This window comes from Cupressus sempervirens, chromosome 4 (genome assembly GCF_028749045.1).
Source record: "Cupressus sempervirens isolate cs-2001-9-10 chromosome 4, ASM2874904v1, whole genome shotgun sequence".
Lineage (NCBI taxonomy): Eukaryota > Viridiplantae > Streptophyta > Pinopsida > Cupressales > Cupressaceae > Cupressus > Cupressus sempervirens.
Window position 1 is genome coordinate 746762941 of NC_143121.1, and position 27851 is coordinate 746790791.

The window sequence follows — 27851 nt, forward strand, 5'->3', positions numbered from 1 at the left end:
ACAAATTACAAAGTCAGCCAAAGTGTAGAAACTTGGGTTTTGAAGACTGACTCAGTGAGGTTCTGCTACTTTGCATCCATTGCAAATGCTTGACATTATCATGCACTTGATAGATGTAGAAGCCTGGTCCAAGTAGTCTTGAACTCAATCTGTACTGGTGACTCAGCGGATACTATGAAACTCAACATATAAATTGAATCATTTGATTCATATTGCATAGCTTGGTCAATGCTATCACTATGAGTTTAGTATAAACTAAGTCACTTGGTTAACACTGAGTAGCTCAATTGACACTAGACTCACATCACATCAACTGCAAACTCGATAAGCACTACACAACTCAGTTTGCATTGGTAAACTCAACATACATTGAGATGCTCATTTTACACTACGGATCATCACCATAGTAGTAACTGCTCAGTGCAAATTGAAAGCTGTCCAAAGAACTCAGTTACAAGTGTAGAGCTTGGTAGCAACTGAAATGCTTGGTTAACAATGTTAACTGTACAATATGCTTGGTAGATACTTACAATCTGAATAAGTGTATGTCACTAATAACAAACATGAATGGAATTTCAACAATCTCCCCCTTTGGCATTAGTGACAAAAACACTTATTAGTCAAAACTGAATTCAAGAATGTTCAAGAACATCTTTATCCATCACCTTATGTCTCCAAAGTATACTATTTTTGAGATTTTCCAAAATTGGTTTTGTAAGAGATATATTTTTGTACATGGTAATGCTCCCCCATACATAATATACAATAATACATCTAAATGCATCTTCTCCCATTTATACAATATACATCTTCTCTACAATCTTTGAATCCTTTTTTTTTTAATCTTCTTTCAATCTTCTCCCCCTTTCTCCTCACATATTCTCCCCCTTTTTGACATTAATGCCAAAGATTTATGCTATATATACTTACACAGTAATCCCAAAACATGACAAGAAATCTAAATGTACCTTTAGGATAAGTGTCAAAGTCTTGTCCCAATTCTCTTGCAACACTTTGCATGTGTGCAATGTAATCTACACTTCTGCTGTCAATTCTATCATATGGTCTGCAATGGAGAAGTTGTTGTCATGGATGAGCATTTTTGAATGTACAATGTGATTCTATAGTGCATCTATGTCTGGGAGAATCATGTTTTTAATATCTATCAATATTGATCTTATTCTAGCCTCTTCTCTTAGCAATTCTGGCTGCTTATATGTCAGGAATCTGATCTTATTGGAGTGGGTAGAGCTTGAACTCAGGTCAAGTTGCAACTGTTGTGCACTTGCCTTCAGATCCTCATCAATATTTGACAATTTATCTCTTATTTCTTTTGTGAAGATGGATGTATCACAAAGTTTATCAAAAAGTAAAGATACATTGATGCAGGAGGTCTCTAGAGAGCCTAGAATAGTAGATAATTCTACTTGATGAATGGCAATTTTTTGAGCAATAAGTTCTAAAATATTATTCTCAAACTTTTTCTTAGCTTTCTACAACAATTTTTTCTATCCATCCAAATATTCATTATATCTATGGACTACTTTTGCTAAATGATACGAAATTGATTGAGAAGTATCAACCTCTATGCCTAGAGCCTCTACTAGAATATTCTTAGCATCCTTAATTATTTTAAATTCCTTGTTTCTTTCCTCTCTAAGCCTTTGCTATTTGGCTTTCTTTTGAAGAAGTTCTCCGAAATCGTGCATTTGATCAAGATTAAGATTAGAAATGTCCCACTTAGGAATGACAATCTTCTCATCAAGATCTATATCTTCTTCCTTCTCTTTGCCTTTTTCAAAAAAAATTGTGCTTGGTTGAGACTTAGTCTCAACTATCATTATACTTATTACTTGCATGGAAGGAATGGAAAAAATTGTTGAAATGGTCGAACTTACTGAAAAAGTGGATACTACACTCATTGTAATACCAATAGTAGAAATACTTTATGTGGCCAAAACTAATGTAGAGGGAAGTGCATGTTGCTCGGTAGATGAAGTGCTTGCCACTTTATTAATGAAATACTAAGTTGGATAGGTGAAAAGATTGATTGAGTGCTTGTGCTTTTAGTGTTGGTCATAATCAATCATGCTGAAGTTGTCTTTGGGCTTGGTGTTTTCAATGTTTTTCTTGGAGAATGAGGAAGAGAATGAGGAAGTGAGGCTATGACCACTATAGAAATCTTTACTAGTTTGGTCTCCTCAATATCTTGTTCATCTTCCTTTGTAGCTTCCTACCCTTGTTCTTCTTCATCATCTACATTATCAAAATGAGTGACTTCTTCATTATCAATCTCTTCATCTTTCTCCTAATCATCATCATCATCCTTGTCACTTACACTAACTACAAAATCACTTGGCTTGTGAAGAAGATAAAAATTCTTCCATGTGTTTGTAGAATTCTTCACAACATGCTTTATATCTTTCAATAACACAAGACAAGTTTTGAATCTCAAAGTTAGCTTTTCTTCATTTTTCTTTAGAGATTCTTCACCTCCTTGTCATCCAAATTTGGCATGAGTTGCTTGAGGGTCTGCTCATATATATCTTTTGAAATTTTCATGGCATGCTCCCATCTTGGCTTAATCTTTTCCATCAAAGCATTAGGAATTTGCTAAGCTAGCTGGTTAGGTGAGTACTTCCACTTACCCATCTTGGATGTTAATATATCTTTTATTTGCTTATGCTCCTCTACAATCCTAGTCTCATATTTTAGTGCCTTGAAGTTTGTAATGCCAGATCCTAATTCTAATTCTTTCATTCTTTCCTCAAAGGTGGGTGGAGACTTCTTGAAGATTATGTCTCCTCCTTCTTTATCTACTTTCTTCCTGGATGATCTTCTAGTGAACATAGCAGTAGATGTCTTGGTAGGCTCGGTTTTGAAGTCTTTAGGGCCTTGAAGTTGTAGCCAATAACTCATGGGTTTAGAGAGGCTATTGACAAATATATCAATTTTCTCTTTGTCTAGAATGTTTTGATGGTATTGGCAAAGGTATGCTACCATCTTTGTAAGAAATTTTTAAAAGATTCGCCTGAAAGTTGCTTTTTGTTGCATAAGTCAATCATGGTAACCTATCTTTCAATATTGTAGAAGTATTGTGCAATAAAAAACATAGGCTATTTGATCAAATGATCTAATATTTAAGGGAAGTTTGGATAACCACTCTATGGATTGTCCTCCTAAACTTCTAGGAAATAGACGCATAAGGTAGGTTGAATTGTGCACAAATTCCATAATGAGTAGAATTGGTGGAGATGATCTTGGGGGTTGGATGTACCAAAATTCTTGTAATTTTTTGGTATTTGCATGTTTTGAGGAAAATGTGTCAAGATGATACTTCTATCAAATGGAACAGGGCATATCCTCTTTAGACTCAATTCAATCAATTGGACTTTCACTCATTTCATCTTTTCTATTTCTATTTCTAGATCTTGGAGTTTTTGGGTAACAACCTCTAAGGGAAAATCCTCTTGTTCCCTCTTAAGATTAGATATATCGAAATCAATGGACAAGTTTTCACCTTGTTATGCCAATGATAACACCTAGTGCTCTTTATGTCTTTCTAGTAGTTTCTCCATTATGTCAACAAGCTTTGGGTTTTGTTAACAGCATTCAATCCTTGATTCAAGACTATTCTCTATCTAGATTTGGGGTGAACCCATTTCATTAGTGGGTTCTAAATTATGTTATTCTAATGAGGGTGATTCTCTAGCAATGTGGCTGACGATCAATCAATGGGTACTATGGGATCTATGGTGTTCAAGGATTGTGCAGATTTTGTAGTTTTCTTTGCTATTCTTGCACTTACTCATGTGGCCAATCCTTTTGGTTCCTTTTGTTTAGTACTTATATTGGTTTTGCACAGTGGCATGAGATGTCAATGGAAACCCTTTAATTCTTCTACATTTTCATGATGTGGGGAGAATTTTTGAACCAAGCTATAATGAAATATCAAGATATCTTTCAAATAGTTCCAACAATACCAATGGTTATGAAATTTTGGCGATAGGATTCAGCTCCATGAAGTCATGCAGTGAAAGGATGTGTGTGCCCTTTGGTGTTTGACTTGATGTATGAGGTTGGATCGATGATGTTGGTTGAATAAAAACCTTGGGTAGGATTGTTTAAAAGACTTGGATGATGGAAAATCTCTCGCTTGATCTTAAGGATATTGGTCATGTTCAAAGTTCCTCAGATTTGCAAACTGTTAACAGAGGAAAAGGGTATTCAGATTTGCTCTCTAATTAGGGATATTTTGTGTGCAAGTAGCCACTATTTTGCAAATTCTCTCAAAAGTGCTATAAAAATGCTCATATGCGCTATTTTATGACTAAGACGTGTTATAGTTTTCTATACTAGGATTTGTTCTACAATATGGAAGCATTGTTTTAAATTCAAATGTGCTACTTAAGTCTTCAAATGCACTATTATATTGTTCATATGCATTATTTTATGTTTCAAATGTGTTAGAGAAATATGTAAATGTGATATTTCAAGTTTCAAATATGTTAGAGAAGTGTGTAAATGCATTGTTTCATATTTTAAATGCACTATTTCAGGGTATACAACATATTTTTGGCTAGATGTAGGATTCATTTGTAGTCGTGTCTAAATTTTCTTAAAATTTTTACAATTTTAAGTTCTTTATTTGATATTAAAACAACCACATTCAATCACAACAATAATAAAAATAAAATATTCAATGCACAAAACCTCGAATGTAAAGTGACTTCTTGACAATGGCTTGCTAAGGTTGGTGACTATGAGGTTTTAGTATTTATCCAATTATGTTCAAATTTACCTCTCTTTGAGGAGAGCTTCCTGCCAACACGGGGGAGGTTTGGAGCAATCTCTTTCAAGACTACTGGAGGAAATCTATATTTTGAACACAATCATCTTACATTCCATTAAGAATACAAGTTGGAAGGCTTTCCCTCTCACCGACTCTACTAAGGGGAAACTTGAGAGGTATGCCTTTTAATCTACCTATGAAAAAGAAAGCAAGACTGAAATCAATAGCTCTAGAAGTCTGATCATACTATAAAAGTGAGAGCATATCTCTACTATCTTGATTTCTAGACACACCAAACAAAACTTGTTTAGTTCTGGAGCCTTTAATCTATGGAAGGCAAGAGGCTCTTCATTAGGTTATGTGTTTTGTTCATTCATTAGCTAATCCTTATAACAGACTAGGCATTTTCAGCATTCTGATTCACTCCCAGTAGTGAAGAGCATAGACCTAATATCGAGTCTAAGATTCAAAATATCTTTTCCTAGCTTAAACTAGATTTGAAAATGAAAATGCCACAGCTAAGTACTAGATTCCAAGAGGATTTAGGCTTACTTGATTTAGAGCTAGCAAAAGGCTAGGCACTTTTTTTACTTTTCCTTACTCCTTTTCAACAATGCTAATGATCTAGGAGCTCATGTTCAGTTCAGAAGAGACTTGTAAGCAACCAGAAATCAAATTTTCTAGTTAGATATGACAAATTTTAGGTCTGATTAAATACATTACAAAAACACTCATATGCGCTACATAATAACTTAAATGCATTATAGGATCTTGTAAATGTGTTACATAATCTTGCAAATGCACTATAAGATCTTATAAATGTGTTACAAAATACTTCATGATTGTTAGAAAAGAACTCAAAAGCATTAAAATGGTGTTCAAAAGAGCTAAAATTTCATAAAAACCCTAGATCTAATATTTGGGAGTTTGGAAGGGTCTTCAAAAGGTTGTTGTGTATGTTATGAGCTTTCCCAAATGTTACTAAGCCTGCAATAAGTCAGATATGCACAAGAAATAAGAGTAACATACATATCTACCAAGAGAGAAAAAGATTAGCATGAAAATTTAATGAGAATGAGGCTTTAAAATGATAGCCCCGCAGTGGGTGCCAATTTGTACACAAGGAAAACATGTATTCATAAGACCTTGGTGTAGAATGAAGTTAGAATAATAAATAACTAAGCTAGACCCAAGAAAAAACTACTAAATAATGCATCTAAAAACATCTCATGCTTCCCTAACTACAACTGCTAAAATATCAGACCAACATCTTAGTGACAGTTCTGGAATGAGATTATGCTATTAGTGCAGATCTATGAAAGTCTACATGAGACCTATATGAAGTGAAAGATATGCCAAGATAAGAACATGAAAATGCTAAGTATATGTGTATGCATGAGACTAAACAATGCTAAGTAAGGCTAAATAATGCTTAAATGATACTAAAAAACTCTATAACAATGATGTTAAATAGATGATCAAAATGCTAGCTCTAATATGCCTATAATAAGGATACATAAAACTTGGGTCCTTTTGCTCTTGATTTTCCCTTTTATTTATAGGATTTTAGAAGGGGTTTGGGGTAAAGATCTAGGGTTTACCTTTTACTGGGGGTAAGGGTGAACTAAAAATATCTCACAAAGCCCCTAGAGGAACAATCCAATGTACTTGGTTTGTGAGGATAAATAGAGATTTTCAATTGTTGTAAATTCCAAAAACGGTGGATTTCACTTTTGAGAGGATAAATGAGTATAGTTGATTTATTAAATGTTGCATTTCTTTACAACTTTTTGTCTTTATATTTTCTCTTTTATTTTATTTTTTGATTTTATGAATTGAATTTCCTCTTTGAAAGTGATTTTGGTCTTTTTGAATTTGATCAAGGGTTTAGGTAATTAATTAATTAACCACTCAAACATCTTAATGTTGTAATTAATTTGAAAGTCCATTATTTTTCTCATTTCTATGATTTTGTCTTTAATTTATGTTATTTGATTAAAACTCATGTTGTTTAGGTCTTTGCCAATTTTAAGGTGTCTACAGTGTCTTGAGTTGTTCAATTCTCATGTCTGAAAAACTTAGAGCAAAACACACCAACATTTTTTTCTTTTTTTTGAAAAATTAAGTTTATTAAATACTAACATCAAATGCATTGTAGGGAGATAATGACATGGTAAATTTGAGTTCCAGTCTTAAGGTCGCACGATTAGTTTACTAGTGTTCTAGGGTTTCCATTTCTGAATTAAATCATTAATCAAGGTAACGATAAAAGGTGTACTTAAAATACATATGAAAATAGTCATTCTCACTTTTAGCTTTAGACATATAGATGAATTATGATTAGCACTTCACCATTATTCAAGGTTGGCTTAAAGACATACCTTACTAAATTTGAAAGCCATAATGTTGTTGTTATAGGAACTCTTGATCACAAGCTGATAAGGTTCAATTTGTTAAACTATTATTTCATGAAGAATAGGTACTATTGGTCATTTTTTCCTTTCCACCAAAATTGCCATATTTGAATTTAAACATGGTAACATCTGCATATTTTAAAATTTCAATAAGTGGGGCACAGAAATATTTCATATAAGACTTCAAGTTATAATTTATTCCATAAGTGACTACACACTTTAATATTATGTGGACCCACACCTTACTCACTGTCAGATCCTTCATCATCCATAGTGGTTGCTTTGTCACTATGCAGAGTTGCACAACCTTTATTTCATTTGGCATAGCGATGGCTCAGTGGACCCCCTTTCCTATCAGAATAGTCAAGTAGTTGTTAGAGCATGTCAACATTTTGTTGGTTTCTCATTGGCCTCAATATGACTATGCAAGGTGTATGAACTAGTTCCTTCCTGCAACTTCCACATCATTAGATCTTTCATCATCCAGGGTGGTCACCTTGTCACTATAGGAAGTTGCTCAATTTTTTTCATAGTGGCCATGAGTTGATGCATGGTAGGTGGGTTCATTCCTATGTGGGCCATGGTGTGGTGGGTCAGTGTCAAACAGGTTGGCAAAGGACCGTGTTTCTATTAGTTGGTGCACTGGCAGGATTGATGATTTTTCGAAACTATCAGATGGTGGGAGATCAATGCCTCTCACTATGTTGCTATAGGAAGTTTCTCAACCTTTAGTCATAGCAACATAGAAAGGGTTTTCCAAATGTCCCAATAGGCCTAATTTGGTAAGTGCAATTAGGTTAACATCATGGTTAAATCAATAATATTGCAAGCCATCATAGTTAAGTTCAAGGGTGGCACAGTCAAGGTGATATGGTGGTCGAATGCTTGAGGACTCCATGAGTTGGAAAAAGAAAATGATATGGTTGTTCCACATGGAGGTTTCTAGTTTCTTCACCAGGTTGACCTATTGACCTTACTGATTTGTAAAGCCAGAAACAAGAAAGATAGGGTTTCTTGCACGATTTGATCTTCATGATCGATTCCAACCTCTTTTCAATGAATGTTGCATCTAGTGAATGAAGGAAAATAATCCACCATCTTTGGTTTTATCCATCTACTTGGTCAGAGTGATTTAATGGTGCCATTTTGTCTTCTCAAGGCATTGTTTTGGAAAAATATTGGATTTCATTGTATTTGAATCTATATTAAGATCAAATTTTCCCTAGGGTTGTATGATTATTCTCTAAAGCATTTAAGACAGTGGTTGTGGAGTAATTCTAGTTAGAAATATCTCAGTTATGCCTGAGCTATAAAGGCAATTTTTGCAAATTTTGTTAGGGTCAACTCTTCTCTATTTTCTTGATATTGCTTTACAAAATTCACTGTAAATTCCCTTTGCCTCTAAACCTATATGGCATTCTACCTTATCTCTTTAGACATTGATGCATTGTGTAAAGACCTATTTGCCTCTCATTAGTGTATTGTGGATCTCTACAATCTTCCATGACTGTATCTTTCTTGGCCTATAAATGATATATAAGTGGATTCTCTTCTCCTTTGTGCCATTTATTTGGGTTTTCTAATCTACATGTGATTGTTAGATTAAAACAAGTTTGAATGTGTATATCTTTTGGTGTCATGATGGTTGTAAAGTGCGTGTATGGACAAAGATTAGTTTGAACACTCTATTTTGTTGCATCACTCCTTAGGTTAGAATAAGTAGATTTGCTTCCATGCATTCCTTCTCCCTTTTCCTCTCCAAGAGTATTTAGCTACATCCTAATAGTAAAGGAAGTCGACCTTCTCTAGAGATTCAACCTCACAGTTCAAGTCCCACAGCTTGGAGGTTGTTTCCATATTTCACAAGGTTGTTCTTAGGTAAACATTTTGGAAAAGGGTGCAAACTTTTGTGACAATAGGTACATCATTTAATTGGATTTAAATTTCCTTTAAAAATTTGATCTATTAGATCATCATTTAAAATATTACATTCGCGTGTGCTAAATAACATACCATGTTTTCATTCTCCCAACATTTAAAAGAAATATTATTACAAATTCAACATGTAACAATATTATGAACTAAATTCCTATTCTAGTATAGACACCATTGGCTTCAATAGGTTTGCTTAAATCCAATTAGGCTATACATAAGCCTATATGCATTAACCCATTTACTATAAGTCAAATAATTGGTTCATAATTTACTATCATTACACTAATCACCTATCCCCTTTAATTACCTAATATACTACCTTACACATACAAATAATAGAATCATGGGAATATATCCATATTCATAAATATATAATAGTCTAATAGCTTTAAGTAACTAACAAACATTTTTCAAAACAAATAGATCCTATTCCTAAGCACCCATTTTACTAAACTACATACTAGAAACCAATATCCATAGAACCCATTTACTTGCATACTAAAATTAGATTTCCTACACCTATAATTAAATACATAATGACATGGCTTTCTAACTAAATAGATATCTAACATCATAACTAAATACTATTTACATAATTAGAAACTAAAACTACCTATGAAAAAACCCTAATATACTAACTCTCACTACTCATTTATTGAAAAAGTTAAATCTACATTATCTATATATATTATTTACATATATTTTTAATAACTAGTTAATAAAATCATTCACTACTAACTCTTATCCAAATCCTAATTTGTAAACACTAACCAATATCTACTTACTAAACTCAATAACATAGCCTAACCTAGACTTACTAACCTAACCATCCAAATTTATTAACATAAACTCTAAATAATTCATACTTACAAACAAGAATTAGTAATCATAATTAGAAACCACTAAAGATTATTTCTAACTTTATTAAGTTGATAGGCTTCTCCTCTAGAGAGAACACTCCAAAATAGATGCATTTATTATCTCACATACAGCTAGCTATCTCACACAAAAATTAGAATGTGTTTGTTTATGCCAACGCATTTCCCCTCACCATCGCATTCCCCTACCATTTACAAATAGTTGTTTAGGTCTATGAGAAATCATTGCATTTGGATGACCTATGGTGGAAGAAGTCAACCATCATATTTATTTTTCAGAACTGTAAGTAGAGATCTGATGGTGAAGCACTAGATGGAATCCACGAAGTAAAGCTTGAACATTAGTTAGATGAAAGAACAAGAATAGATAATAAGTTCTGTAATGGCCTAAGTGGTTGCTACAACCATATTGTTGCCTTGTATGATTGCAAATAATGGCAGATGTTTCATTTTTTAAAGATTAGATACCAATTGAGGCCACCATATGCAACAAATGTCATTCTACTATAGTCTGCACTACATTAGATGCTTTATTAAAACTAATTGTCTGAATTTAGTAAAAACATCCTAAATAAATGTTGTGTTTCATTTATTTATCAAACATCCAATAATATTTCATAGTCTTTGAACAAGGAATTACTTCATTTTTTTTTTTCCATCATTGTATGCTACAAGTGTCATTCTGTTGCAGTTTGCATTGAATATTAAGGGATGCTTGACCTGTCAACAAGGCGAGTCTACAAAGCAAGAGAATGAAAAGGCCAGAGATGCAATTTTTTGTCTATCAGGCTACCAGAATAGGAGTTCAAAGATGATTCCCAATACTTCCAGATTCCCAGGAATTTCAATTTAGATTGGAGGGATGTAAAGTTGGGAAAAAATTAGACTTGGGAGGCTCTTCAAAAGGAAAATTGCAATATGCAAGCCATCAATATTTTATTGATCTCTGACATCTTACAAGTAGGACTGAGGACAATTCACATTGTGCTAAGTTGCAATATTCTTATCTAGGGATTAAATTTATCTTAAAACATTCTGCAATGTTTAAAATCTCCTATCGAGTAATGATTTAACTTTTCTTTGCAGTAGGAAGTTGTTTTATTGATTTGACATTGGGACTTTTATCAGGCATTTTCTATACTAGAATAATTTTTGTATTTGAAGTAATTTTTTTTTTTACATTAATAAAATTTTGTTGAGCTACCTTTGATTGCTCTATGTTGAACTTTTTTGTCATTTCATTTTGTCTAATTGATTATAATTCCATCAATAATGGATAGTGGCTAAAGAAATCCTCTTCATAATGTATATATTATCTTCCAAGACTTTTGTAGTCTGAACATTTTTTCTTGTCTTCAATGATGATATCAATATTTTTGCTTGTTACATTGTTACAATTTCATATGTTTGTTGACAAGAATATCTTCTTCTCTTTTACAGGTTCAAAGTCATTTTGGCTTGTCATACACAAGATTTAGTAAAAAACTCCAAATAATTGCACTACTCAAATTTTATGGAAAATCATACAAGTTTTACCCATACAACAACATTGTACTTTCAAATTTGGCACACTTACTTTTACTTACATATATTTCTTCTATAAAACATTATGCATACTTGTAATGACATTTTACAATTATATTGAAAATTCTATTTAGCTAAAAAAATGAAATTTTGACTTCATTTCTTTGTGTTCCTATCTACATTTCTTAACCTACCTTTCTCTTTTAAAATATGCAATACACTATTTATTTGCATTCCTATTGGTGCATCCTTGCACCTCCTATTGGTGCAAGTACTAGTTTATTAACTCCTAAACACCTACTAACTACATCCTAAACATATCATGAACCTATTATTAATCCCTAACTCACTTAAGCCCCTAGCCTTTCCCTACTCCCAAGGGCCTACCCTTTATCCTTTTGGTGCTTCCCAAAGTGGTAAAACACTAACCCATGCTCCCTTGTGTATTTCCCAATTCAGACAAGACCTGGTAGTGTACTCCTTGCTACTAGTACACTTGGGGAGGTGGGGATGGAATTAGGTAGGTGGTGGGTAAAAAGGTAAGGCTTCTAATCTTTTTTCCTTTGCATGTTGTTTTTTTTTTAAAGAATGTAGTGTGGGTTTTGAGGGAAGGTTGAGGGTGGGGTCCTACTCATCCCCTTCACTATTGTATTTCACTTTTTCCATTTTGGTTTCCATAAAGGCATGTCTCACATTTTTTATTATAATAAATTTATAGGTCTCAATAAGTAGATATATTAAACAACATTATTTTTTCAAGAGGATTTATAAATCCATTATTATAATGACTATAATAGATAAAAATTTTTATGGGATAAATTTAATTTCCTCTCATACAATTTCTAGAGACTTGTAGGGTCTCTTTGGAATACAAATTTAGTGAGTTTTTTTTTCCTAATGAACAAAAAGGTTTACATGGGTATTTTCCAACTTCCATGATAATGTTAATAGGTAGATTCCAAATAAGTAAGAGGTTATTATATGTTAGTTTTCATGTATTTCAATTTCAATTTCAATAGATTATTTTACAATTAAATCCTCTAGGTCAAATTAAGGTGGTTCCATAGGGTAAATGTATCAATTTGAACATTGAACTTAAATCATGAACTTTAGGAAACCTATTCACATTATAATCTAACTTCACCATACAATACCATGATCCTATTAATATCAATTCTATTTTTTTATATTATTGAAACCAAATTATAAGAGATAGTTAATGGACTAACTAACTTTTGATAACTATATTAAATCAATGCATTTAAAGATAAGAATTGAATTGAAATCATTTAAAATATTGTCACATAATATATACCTTTTCATAAAATAAATTTCATTCTTATAAACAAATATGCAATTTACCACATTGGATCCATTCCATAGATCATCATCAAGTTACAATTATTTTCTTCAATGCATGAATGCAAGATACAACAAGAAGGTGTGATAATGGAGAAGTTTCCAACATAAAGTGACTCAAGAACACCATCAAGAATCCAATCCAAGTTTGCTCCATCATTCAAATTTATTACAAATCTGCAAATTACACATAAAACATACCATGGAGATCTCACCTCCCAACCTAGGCCTCAAGGAGACCACCCATCAAGCTAGGAGAAACATTAGCCAACCAAGTGACAAACAAATCCAATCCATTATTACATAAACACAAAAACAAAACCCATCCAAGGTATTCACAATGGGTTTCACCTTAAGCCCATGATAAGGGGTAAGGTGGACTACCACGTAGGAGATGCCGATGAAGAACATACAAAAACATGCATCTTCCAAGTCTAGATTTCACATACAACTTCCATACTTCCTTCTCCTTATCGCCTCCAAACAAAATCAATAAACATTGGTATGCAAGGGCCCATACACCTTGTGTTTTTCCCTCTTCTCTCCATGAGAAGAGACTCTACACTTCTATGAAGTACAACTAACCCCTTCCCCCATAATTGGCCACTTCTTCCCTATCCAATGGTGACTAATATCATTTACTCCCTTCACAATTCCCTCAAAACAAAATCAATAGAAGAACATGAACAAGAATGAAATCAAAGCCAAAATCCCACTCCCCACATTACAATACCACAAAATACACAATGCACATATGCAAGAGATTAAAAGCACATACAAATCTATTTGAAAATCAAGAATTAGTTTCCATGGAAATGGAGGTCACCAACCTTCACAAGTGTTATGGCAAAATTATGTTTGAGAAGAGCCCAATCTCTTTTGCTTTCTTCCAATCTAAAACCCTAATGTCTCTAAAGATAGAGAGTGGGTGAACACCCACTATCTTCTCCAAGGGCCTCTAAAAAGACCTCCAAATCCCACCCACCTTACAAAATTAAATTTAGAATTGACCCTAAGTCCTTTAGCATCAACTTGTCCCCTATCATAAATGCAAGATTGGAAAGGAGTGTAGATTTGGGAAAGGTCACAAGTTCACTACATTTTTGCAATATATGGAAAGTGGAATATGTAGAGGGTCACTAAAGTCACTAGGAGGTTCTAGTAGTGTTGAAAAAGTATCCAACCCATACCCCTAACACTTACACACTTAGATTTCACTAAAATTGGCCCCTAGGACCACTTTTTGCCTCTAGAAGTGACTAGAAAATTTAAATCCAAAAACTTAATTGGTGGGACTTTTACAAGTTATCCCTAATCAAGGGGGATTTAATTAGGATCCTAATAAGTTAGTTAGGTTAAGGATTACATTTCAAATCTTAGTAGACATGTCATTTACACATATACATGACAAGTGTCAAGTGACACTATAAAAATAACATTGCATAACATCTGAAATGTCACTAATTACATAATGAAACAACCCAATACATACATACAGATTGTGATCATGAATTAAACCATTTGAGAACAAGGTTCAAACCTCTTCATTAGATTCAAACTTGGTTTTATAGTTTGCGCATAGGGTTGGTTATTATTTCTTCGATAAATTTCCATGGTAACTTTCTTGCACACTCCATTCAAATATCAATAGTTTGATAAAATCACACAAACACACACACACACACAATTTACATAATCAAATTTAACCAAAATATTCTAAATCTCATTTTAGTAATCTTTCCCACTCCTACATATTGATTAAATATAACAAACTTGCATAATTGGATTAACCATTTAACATCCATAATCTCATTTTACTAATATTTTCTAAGAAGTATTCATATAAAACACATGTAATTCAAAACCATGATATAATCCATCTATTTCAGTCCTAAACCTTTTAAACCTACCTCATCAAATAATTTTGAATCTAATTCTATTAAATTTAAATTTATCAAATGAACTATCTGAATGTGTATAATGTACTAACCAAGATATCATAAATAACATCATCATGAGGTAAAATACCACATAGCAACATTAGTATAAATTGATGTTTAAACAATCATATAAAGTTTCAAGTCTTGAATTGTAGGTTATCAAACATGAACATATCAATTGATATCAATTTTCATTAAAACACGTAAACCATGAAAACCTAAATTTATTTTCATCATCCTAATCATCTAAGTCCATTAATTTTTTAACACCTAGAAATGTGGATTTATCCTAGAGAACATTTGCATTTTTTATGATTTCCACAATCAAATAACTCATCTCAATACAAAACTCTATCCTTTTGTGCATAATACCCCAATACTATTTATACACTAAAATGTACTTTTAGTATTTCATATTAAGTTACCCTAAGGGCACATCTAGGGGGTATGATAATCTTCATCTTCAACTTTTTGATGATTCCAAGAGGGTAAGTATCAAATTATTTTATCATAAGAATCATCAAATTAGCAACATAAGATATCCTAAATTTATCATTAGGTCCTCAATATGGTTCCTAGGAATAACCATAACAACTTCACGTATCGTTACCTTGTCTTTCTCTGATAACCATTCAATTCTCCTTTACAAGGATTTAAGAGAGAAATTCATATTTAAATAAGTACCTACGAGAAAGGTTCTTACATAAATTTTACTACACTCAAAAAATTTGTAGTTAAGACCTTCAACCCAATAAGCATCATCACATGTGATCTTATCAGTCAATTTTGTTGATCCTTTACCTTTCACAAGAAATGGTGCATCATTACTAAACTTAACGCTACCTCCTTTATTAAGTTCTAGGTTTTCAAACATACTCTTATCATGAGTCATGTGATGTGAGAAGGAACTACCAATTATCCATCCATCATCTTTACTCACACATGAAACAAGTGAAATTTTTGCATCTTCATCATAATCATCTTTCATAGTAACATAAACAAATTCTTCATCATTACTATTTGAGTCACTATCAATTTTTTCTTCAATAAAGTAACAAGACTTCTTACCTTTGCCTTTGTAGTCTTTGTATCCTTTGTTGTCTTTTCCATCTCTTCTTCCTTGGAACTTGTTTTCTTTCATTTCACCCTTGTCATCCATTTCTAGAAATCTAGTAGGAATATGACCAACTTTATTGCATGAAAAATAGATTACAAGGAGTTTACCTTTGTATTTTCCTTTGCCTCTTCATAGTGTCCTAGCCATTAATTCTTCAAGATCCTCAAGGTCATCATTAGAAGATTCACTTTTGCTAGTCTCATACTTTCCTTTCTTCTTATTAGACTTATGTAGAACCAATTCTGACTTGAAAGAAGATTCAATAAAAGGGGCATTGCCCCATGGGTTAGGCGAGTTGGTTTGAGGTTGTGGGTAGATCCCTATGGTCTCAGGTTCAACTCCTTGCCTATCTTTACCCTGCTACGGACACTTGAGGGAGGTGTTTGTTATCCTATGGCGGAAGGGATTAGTCTCACACCAAGATCACCCCATAAAGAGAATTTTTTGGGCTTGGGTCACAAGGATACCCTTTGATAACAAAAAAAAATAAAATAAAAGGGGTATAAAAATTATCAAAATTTGACAACTCAAATGTAGTGAGTCTACCAACTAGAATATCCAAGATTAGGTCATTACTAGGTATACATCTCAATTCTTGTATTGCAGCAAATCTAATAGCATGAATAGGAAGTAGGGTTCTCAATACCTTACTGATCATAGTCTCATCACTTATCTTTCCATCAACTCCTTTGATAGCATTCACAACTTCTTTGATTCTTCCAACATATTGAGCAATTCTTTCACCTTCTACCATCTTCACGTCATCAAAATTTTCTCTTAAGCTTTATGATTTGGCTCTTAGTACATTCTTATCTCCTCCATGGATCTTTGCCAACTTTTCCCATATCTTCTTTTCAATATTACAATCCTTTATGTCATCAAACTCTGAATAGCTTAGGGAAGATGCAATCACCAAAATTGCATGACCGTGTTCTTGTTTCTCCTTTATTTGTTGGGCCATAAATGGTGTAGGTATTATTACATATTCATTCTCCAAGTAGAACACTCTTGAATCTCTAATTCTAGCAATGTATAGCTTCATCAAACTTTTCCATGTAGGGAAGTTCTCTTTGTTCAACTTGGGTATCTCCTTCATTACATATTGATCTTTAGCTTTAAGTCCCTTCAAACTTTTCTCTACAAGAACCAAAGCTCTGATACCAATTGTTAAAATGATTTAGAATAACTAAGAGGGAGTGGGAGTGAATCAATTATCCTCAGGTCCACATGTACCGATTACATTTTGTACACTTCAAACAATTTCGATTTAATCATTACGTAGCTCAATCTCTATAGCAACTTATCAGTAACATAAACTTGTGGTCCATTGTCCCAATAATAACAAAATTATAGAATGTAAAACATTAAACAAAAAATATCTCAAATAACATCCACACAACTAAGACACCAAGATTTAATGTGGGAACACAATTTGGTTAAAACCACTAGTAACTTGTCACCAATTTTTCAGTCTTTTGTAGTGGGCTTTGTTAGGAGCCAACCTTGTTAAAGGTTATGATACGCTATTAGGTGTGGCCTTGTTAAAGGATTTAATCACCCTATTAGGAGTGTCCTTGTTAGAGAAATTTAGAACATTCAATTATAATTTCACCCCATTAAAGGATTTACATGTGAAAGTTAGGTCAACCTTGATTAAAGGATTACACTATCTTTGCTCGATACTTTTTACTAGCACTCGGTCCAAATTTTCTATTACTCTAACTTTTACTGGCACTTGGCCAACCCTAAATTTTCTTAGCTCCTACTATTCTCTTGGTTGACACTAACATAGCTCTACTTCAACTTATTCTTCATTGATAATCTCTTCTAGGCTTCAACACAACTATCTTCTCCACTTAGTGTTATGATTAAACAACGCATTATCTTGTCAAAGTCCAACTGATCAAATGGTCATTGCAAGTCCTCATAACTCAACCTTCCTCTTCATCAATCATCTTGATATGGAACTCTACTTAGGTAGAAAATATCTCACTAATAAGGTTTGACATCAATGACAACATAATAATTGTTCCAATTTTAGTTTCCAACACTTAAGTCCTTTTGTTAGGGTCATTATCTTTTCTTTATTATTAGTGAATTCACTCAAAGGTTTAGGAAAATTTTCTATAGTTTTTCCTTCATGATTATAATGGATAACACATTCTATGTCTACTTTACTTGGATTTCAACTAGATGTTCCATCAAAGTTGAGTTTGTGCTAGCCTATCTTAGGAGGTTTTTATTTATATTTATCCCTCTCCTCCTTTCTTTTGGATCTTCCTTTGCCAAACTAAGGTGGAATAATTAAGCCATACCAATTTTTATGGATTGTACCATCCATCTGTGAAAATATATCTTCTATGTAATTGAGAATATGAATTCTACTATTCAACATTTCTATAATACTATCCTCTATTTATTAACCAACATTTGACCTCACATCTCCTTATATTGAAAAAATTGATGATTATGTTCTTTACAAAGTTCCTATAAGATAATAGAAGGAGTAATTATCCTCATATTTTTTAATAAAGGACTTTGTGGACTTATGTCAACCATTTCTTAAAGAAATCAACTAGGTTACAATGATGGGTCATTTTTCAATTTAACTTAAGACAAATGTCTAACCAACATTGTTTAGCTTAAGGACAATTAGCAATATATGATTAAAAAATTCTTCCTCCATTCTACACAAGATCCATCTTCAAGGTTGTTCATGACCCAAATCCTTAACCCATTCAGTTGTAGGGATCTTCTTGTAGAAAGTTTCCAAAAGAAAGGTGTTCACTTTCAGGGAGTAAAATTGTCCCAACATAACTTGAGAGGGAAAGTCAGAGAATCCAAATTATAAGAGGAGGAAATTTTGATTGTAACCTTCCTTTACCTTATATTTTCCATCCTTTGACTTGACCCAAATTAACCTATCTTCTTTCTTTTTAATAGAAAATTGTCTTTTAGAAAGGATCTTCATTAGTAATTTTTTGTAATCCTATGATAATGGGACATCATCGATACTTTTCCACCCAACCCAATACTTGATTCTCGTTATCCTAGATTATATAGTCACTAATATTCCTCCCGTTGAATTGAATTAGAGTTGATTTGACATTTTGATCAAGACCTAGAAAACCTACGAATTCATATCCCACTCACAAATCTTCCCAAAAGAGGGTTGATTCACCATTACCTATGTCCCATGAGAGTTTCTTGCTAATGATTCGGATGCAAGATTTGATAAAATTATAAATCATAGATCCATTAGGGTGATTAATAGCTCTGAACATATTAAGGGGGTTCACATTTATAATATATTTATTAAGGAGAATAAATGTCCACTTCCTATTGGGTTCTTCAAGCATCTTCCATACAAATTTAGCTCCCAAGGACATATTTTGCCATATTAAATTTTTAATTCTTAACCCATTGTTGCTTAAAGATTTACATATATTTTTCCATTTTAATGAGATTTTGCTTTTTTGTTTTTGACATCCCTTGCAAGAAAAAGGTTTTTTTTTTTTAAATCTAACTTATTTTTATTAGTATTATTGAGGGGGTAAGATTAGCATTTGATAAGTTGGAAGCGCATGTAGTATTAATTTATCGTTGTGATTCTTCTAGCGTTAGATAATCATTTACCCTTTCAATTATCTACTTTTCAATGGATCTTGGATAGTATATGATCCCATAGCTTATTATTTTTAGTTTCTTTATCTAGAGTTATTCCTAAATAGTTACAAGAAAAGTTGCCAGATCTGACACCAAGAGTATTACAAATTTTAGCTCTAGTCTCTTGTTTTGTATTAATGAATAATTTTGACCAGATTCCTCCATGTATTTGTTAAGGATGAACTTGAACTGTAACACTTCTTCTTTAGTACTCTTCCCTAGGAGGATAGTATCATCTACTAATTGTTGGTGTGTTATGTTCGAGGTGTTCTCTATGATATACATACCTTCAATTTTCCCTTCATTATGTGCTTTGTGAATAGATCGACCTAGGGCTTCAACCATAATTACAATAAGAAATTGACATATTGGATCGCCTTGCCTTATACCATTGGATATTCTAAAGAAACCATGTGGGTTCCCATTAACCAAAACGAATATCTTTTGGGTCGTTATACAATCATAATTCATATTTATCCATTTTTTAGAGAAACCAAATGCTTCTAGACACTTATAAAGAAATCTCCAATTTACTTTGTCATATGCTCTCTAGATATCTAATTTGATCATCATACATGTTTTTTTATTGGATTGAGTAGTGTGAGTAATCTCTTGAGCTATAATAATGCATTCAAGGAAGAACCTATTTGGAACAAATCATTTTTGTTCCTCAAAAATTATTTTAGGTAGTAATATTTGAGTCTGTCGGTTAGGACTTTTAATAAGACTTTGTAGACTATATTGCAAAGAGCTATAGGTTTGAAGTCACCTATCAAAGAATAATTATATTTTTTTGTTATTAATATTAGGAATGTATTATAATTCTTTATTAATAGAGATCCCAAATTTTTGGTGGCTTCATTTTCTTTATGTAAATCCTTACCTATATTATTCCAACACTTCTAAAATAATAGTGGATTAAAACTAACTGGACTTGGTGCCTTGTATGAGTGCATTTGAAAAACTATAGCCTTAACTTCTTTGATTGTTATAAATTTTTTTAATCTTTTATTATCTTCTATATTAATGAGAGATGGAATATAAGATAACATATCCTTTTGGGCTAATAAGTTCGAGTGATTACATTCATCATATGTATAAAGATAGTAATTTACTATTTCTTTTGAAATGTCTTCCAGGTAATCTGTCATCTCTCCTAGATTATTATTAATCTTAGATACTCTATTTATCATACTACTATTTTTTAATACTATTATGAAAGAATTTTTTATTCCTATCTCCGTCTTCAAACCAATTTTTTCAAGATTTTTTTTTCCAAAAAAATCTTCTTTAGATAAAATTTCCTTTAGGTTTGTTAGTTCTTTTTTCTCTAATATAACTCTCTTTATTCATCCCTTCTCTAATAATAATTTCATTAATGCTCTCAAAATCTTGATTAACTTGTACTTTTGCCTCAAATATATTGTGAAAGTGTTCTCTATTCCATTTTCCTAGATTGATCTTAACATTTTTTAAGTTGGAAATAAACTTAAACATCTAAGATCCTTCTACTAATGTTTCATTCCACTATTGTTCTATCAAATCTAAGAAATCTTTATGTTTAAGCCATATATTTTCAAACCTAAAGGGATGTCTGGATGGTTATGAGGACTCTAAAATTTCCAATCTAATAGGGAAATGACTAGATCTTGATATTTTCAAAATTTATGCTTCTATTGTGTACTCAAAGGTGGATAGATCACCTCTAAATATAAATTTGTCCAATTTCTCTGAGATATTATCAATTTTTTTCTTCTATTGTACCAAGTAAATATTCCCTTCCTAGCTTTGATGTTAACAAAATTATTCTAAGTAACCCAATGGCTAAAATCCTTCTGGGATCGGAATATATGATTACCTCCACCATTTTTTTCACTTAAATATAGAATGACATTAAAGTCTCCTCCTAAGATGTAGGTTTTTGAATGATTTGATGATAGTAAAGAGCTTACTTGGTTCCAAACTATTATTTCATTTGTGTTATTTATTGGATCATAAATATTAAAAATTGTGAAGGTTAGATTACTATTAACAATTTTAACTTTTCCACTAATCAAATTAGTATCTTTAGCTATGTTTTCTATACTAATATTCCTAGGGTCCCATATTGGGCTAAGCCTCCTAATGCTCCTTGAGATTCAAACCAAGTTGACAACCAAACTCTTGATTTTTTACTAAACTTATTAATTTCAAACTTACCTAATTTAATGTCTTGAATAAGGATTAGATCAAAAGAAAAGCTTTTAAGACTTCTTTTTAGAAGTAACGCCCCTAACATTCCATGGGGAAACTTTCATTGACAAGTGCAAAAGTACTTTCCCTTTCCTACATGAAACAAGTTTGTGAGTTTAGGTGGTTCGAAGTCATACCATCTATTGATATGAGCTCTACTAATGGTTTCCTACACCTCTTTTTCTTCTATCTTTTAACTATTTAAGGAATTCTTATCCCATCCATGTTAGCTCCAATACCTAATTTTCCTATTGATAGATAATAATTTCTATGTTTTCTTTACACTTTGATGTTTCTAGATCTATTTCTTTGCTAAGAGAATTCTATAATGATTCATGGAATTCATCTTCCATCTGTAATTTAGATGGAGTTACCTTTAACATTTGAAGGAACCAATTACCTTCCTTGCTTAGACCATTTCTAGGTTTAAGTGTTGATTTGTTATCATTATTAAAAAAAATATTTAAATTTCATAGGAATTATAGGATAAGGGTTATTGATATTAATGGGTTCTAATACAATCTATTCATTTTATAAATTATGTCCTAAAATTGCTTCCCCAAATTCTTCTACTCAGTCCTCTTTATTTCTTGGAGTTAGATACAATTTTTTCTTGAATAAGTTTTCAACTTCAAGTGGGGTCTTAATATTTGAGTTTATAAGGGGGTTATTCTTTTGAAATTCATGACATGTTTGGAGTTGTTGGCATACTTCTTCATGAAAAGAAGAGATATCAAAATTTTCTTGATCTCTCATTGCATTTTGTAGACTATCATATAAGGTTGCATCATCATACTTATCTTCCTATTCCTTTTCTAATTCTTGTAATAGCCAATTGTTGAATATTTTATCTTCACTCACAATAGTCTCTTCTATTGCAAAGGTTCAATTTGGAATCCTAAACCACATGCTTCCAATTACTCAATATGCTCTGACTATATATTATCTAGTTCATGCACACTGAATTCTTCCCAGTCTATCTAGTTATCTACTGGGATTATTTTTGAATCTTCCCTACCCAACTCTAAGGAATTTTAATTCTAGCAACTTAGTCCCACCTACTCATAAAAATTTTCTACTTCAATAGGAATAAGGTTTAAATTTAAATCATTTTGTAACTTTTTTTCATTTCCTTTTGGTCCTCCATGACCTTTATTGAGATGCTCTTATCATTTTAACCAACTTTTCCTCTTTTCTAGGTCGTGCCAATAAATTAATTATTTTATGATTTCATTATACACAATATGAGACACTTGCATCATTTCACTTGTGATAACCATTCTCCCTTCCAACTACTCTACTATCCTTGCTTGTTCTAGATGATTTTTTGAAGAAGTCAATTGATTAGGTTGCTGCTTTGTTTCTAATTCCTTGATAATATCTCCTACAACATCATCCATAATCTCTTCCCTTGAATTTTATATACCTTCTTCCAAATTATCCTTGTTGATGTTGGCTTCAACCATTATCTTGTCCTTATTTTACTTTTCCAATATGAAATCAATATTAGGTCTTATAAGATTAGTTGTGTGATAGTCTATAAAATACTATATTGAGATTTTCTCTATGGATACATCTTCTATGATTTCCCCTTCTTCAATTTCTTGATTTTTCCTAGGGTTATCCTCCTTCACATACTAGGTATCCTTAAATGGGGAAATGTTTTCTTTATTGTCCTCACTAACAACCAATGCCCTATGTACTAAGTTCTCCATAGATTGAAAGTCCTTTAAATTTTGCATATTAGGTTGTGAATTTATAGCTCTTAAATATGCCATTATATGTTGAGTGAGAGATTGAGTATCTTTCCTATCACTATTTGCCAAATCTAAAAAAATATGAATGTTATGATTTTTGAAGGTTTGAATGTTTTATCTTCCATTTGGGAATTGATGAGGAGTTTTACATATGGACATTTGGTGTAATGCCCTACCAAGGGATCCAAGGAATTAACCTAAATTTTCACTAAGTTTGGTAGCATTTTTTTTTTTTTGAAACATGAAAGTAAACCTTTCATAACATAGTAACAAAAGCAATAACATCATTCAACTGAAAGTAAACATAAACATACATAACAGGTTACATTCTATAAGGATCCCTTAACATTGAATCACATCTAAATTAACTATTAATGATTCCATCTAATACTACATCCACATAAAATAATAATGAAAAGTCTAATGTTCTTTAACCAATATACTTTGGTTCCAAATGTCCCTTAGTAAATTACATATCTAAATGCTCAATTATCCACTGTACATGTCACAGGGTATAAAAGACATAAAAGAATATATATACGTGATAATTAAGTACATCATCCTAATCTAATCCATTATGCAAGTGCAGTAAGTAAATGAAACCACATGTCATACATGATACATCATCATAGAAGATATAAACATCCATCATGAAAGATAGCCTTAAATCATAACACATAATTATCTAAGTGCATGATTCCTCCCAACTGTAAATAGCATCATTAGACCATCGTGGGTCCTAGCCATCCCTCCATATGTAACATTCCAAATCATTGAAGAGATCATCGGTATTATCATAGTAGGAATGTCACTCCTAAAATATACTATATCATATGCATAAAAGAATCTAATATGCTACAACACATGCATAAGAAATCTAATCATGCAAAAATGAAGCAAATAACATCATCTATCATATGCTAATCATCAATATAAGGATAAGTGTCCACCATCATAATCCATGAACAGAATGAAGATAGATGCCAACAAAGAATGCATCAACCACGGTGTCTCAGACAGATCTCAAATGGTAAGACTAAAAAAGCACTACACCTGACCCCGTGGAACCTAAATGGCCCACTCCCACCACACTAAGGAGATAATCTCAAGTCCCAAATAGGTTATCATTCACATAGCACAAACTCTCTCTAAGTCTAGGAATCCTAAAAGGATGCTAACTCAAAGGTTCTAATCACAAACCGACATCTAATCCTAGAAGCACATAAAGACATGTAGGAAACCTACTATGTAAGAAAGAAAGTGTCATCGTACAAATCATGCTAGAGTTACCCTAGTAGTCTCTCAATAGACCTTGACCCCCTAGTGATCTCTATGCAGCCACTAGTATCCTCTCATACTGACGAGGCATAGTATAGAATGCAAGGTCACAACCAAGCGTTCTCTCTACTCCCATCCTAGTCTATACTAGCACTCGAGGCATGGGCAAGAACAAGCAATTATCTTATTATGTTCATTTAAGTTAGTATTAGGTGTAATGTTTTCACTTATTAAAAACAACTTACAATGAGTTACCCTAGCAGCCACTTAGGGCCCCGACCCCCATTGCAAGCCACTTCCCAACACTACAAGTAGATAACCTACCCTAAGCTCATGGAATCATAAATCACAAAATCACCATAGTCCTATACAAGCAACTGGAAAAATACCGAAAGATAATCCACAATAAAAGCATCAAATCTTCATGAGCAACTAAAAAGCATCCATTGATAATCATGACCACAACAGCTCTCTATTGGCAACTGAAGGTATCAATGATAATCACAATATCTATTGGTTCTCAACAAGCAACCAAAAAGGCATATCAATCAAATAATACTGATCGAAGACTCCAAAATGGTTGAGTCAAAACATGTCACATCATGACATCATCGAGATCAAATAAACACTTCAGTCCCATCAAGGCAACTGGGAAGTAATCAAATACAACTGATCGATAACTCATAGATGGTTACATAATTCACAGCTTACTCAAGCAGACTGGAAACAATATTAATCAGTACACCACACACACCATAGAGCATGCCAGCACATAACCATGGTTGGGTTAAAAAGATCAAGATCAAAAGACATCATCATAACATCACATTCACATAACCCCCTAAGCCTCTAGTAGACGTCCTATAACTAGTCAACCCAAACCCAAAATAGATAGCATGGAGAAAACACAAGATACAAGCACATGTTTGGGTTTAAAATAACTTAGTTGAATGAAATATGGAGTTCTAGTTTTCATTTCGGATTTAGATATCAAATGAGGGAACGTTTATACATTTTCTCAAACCCATGTATTTGTTTTGATGGATAAACATTTCTCCCTATAACTCTTAGAATTCAATGTTCTAGGAATATACGTTATACGTTATTTTGGTAATGAATTGTTGTTTTCAAATAACTTAATTTCTTCTCTTGAGAACCCAAAAATAATAACTTAAATATTTCATTTATAACATTCTCAATAACCTTAATTAGACTAAATTCTAATTAAGTAAATTGATTAATCTAAAACTATATATTATTTATTTAAAATCTAATTAACTTAAATATTAAAATTTCATTAATATTATATATATATATATATAACAATAATTTATATATATATATATATATATATATATATATATATATATATATATATATATATATATATATAAAATAATTAACATATAACAATTTTTAATATTTAATATTATTAATCACATATGAAATCAAATCTCAACTCATATCATATCTTTTACCAACGTTAATAAAAAAAAAGTACATGGTAAATGCACCCGCGGCCCGCAATACTGATGTCGTTGTTAAGGTGACAGTGCCATGCACTGACGGTTGCTACCGCAGTTGGCCCTACGACCGTAGTCACAAGTACTATTGCATCACCAGGCCATGGGTCGGCCTTAATATATGACTTGGGTGGGGTGGGGAGAAACCCCCCGCCTTCCCATTTAAAAAAAATAAAATAAAATTATATAAAGTTTTTTGATAAATGTTTTTACAAAAACATGTTTTTTTGAAAAAAAAAAATTCAATAAACATTGCAGGGTAATAATTTCACCCGCACTTGAATTTTTCTTCTTTTTCTAAATTCCAGCGTTTTTATCATATAATAACTTTTATATAAATGTTTTTAATAACGTTTTCAGATTTGCCCATGTATATATTTTCCTAAACATTTTTTTTTCCCAATAATGCAATGTATACATAATTTTAAAACAAACATGCCTTTCCAATTTTGTAAAATAAGAATTCCCCCAAAGTAATCGTTCCCAATTAATCCTTCTAATAGGTTTATCTATAAGCAACTAAACCCTAGTTTCATAAATTCATCAGATCTACGCATGTGGGGGTTTTCTCACATAGAAAATTAAATATCCATGACAAGAATAAAACAACTGGAACATTCACACACGTGGAATCCTCAGAAAATGTTTAGAAGACATGAAGAAGACAAGAAGTGCAAGAAGTGAAATATCATATGCAAAAATCACGAGTGTCTACCTGGACATTGATGCTAAATCACTTCTCCTCAGAATTTTGCAAAGCAAGCTCCTTCCTTCTCCAATGTTCCTAGGTCCTCCAAACACACTCCCCGAGCTTCTAGGAGTGCCTAAATATAAAGAATTCTCAGGAAGCACCTAGAATGTCTCTAGAAGCAACTAGAAGATAAGATAAGCGTTGACAACTAAGCACAAGCCTATTCCAACCTTCTGGATGAGTCACAAGGTTGTAGACACCATGTGCTTAATTTGTGCACTAACTCCTGTGTTGTAGACATACATTCGTAACAAAGGTGCGCTTACTCCTACGTAGACTTATAACTTTTATTTTCTTTCTTTTACTATTATTATTATTATTTATTTATTATTTTATTAATATTATTAATTATTAATTTCTTTTTACTTAATTCTTTTTCTCAATTAATTTCCCATTTAATTAATGAAAATATAAAATGTATTAACATTATATTAATTTTCCCAAAGTAATTAAATTATTAATTAAATCTTTTAATTTTGAAAATTCATCATAGACTTCCAAAATAAAATATGAAAACACATCATAGAACAATCCACAAAAATTCAGTCTAAGGGATTAAAATCATGAATTACATCATCTGACGCATTTGGAAGGTAAAACATCTTAGATACTTGTCCTACCTTTCTAGGACAATTGGTTTAAGGGTTTAGGATTTGGACTTGAGAATTTATCTCCCCTCTCTTAC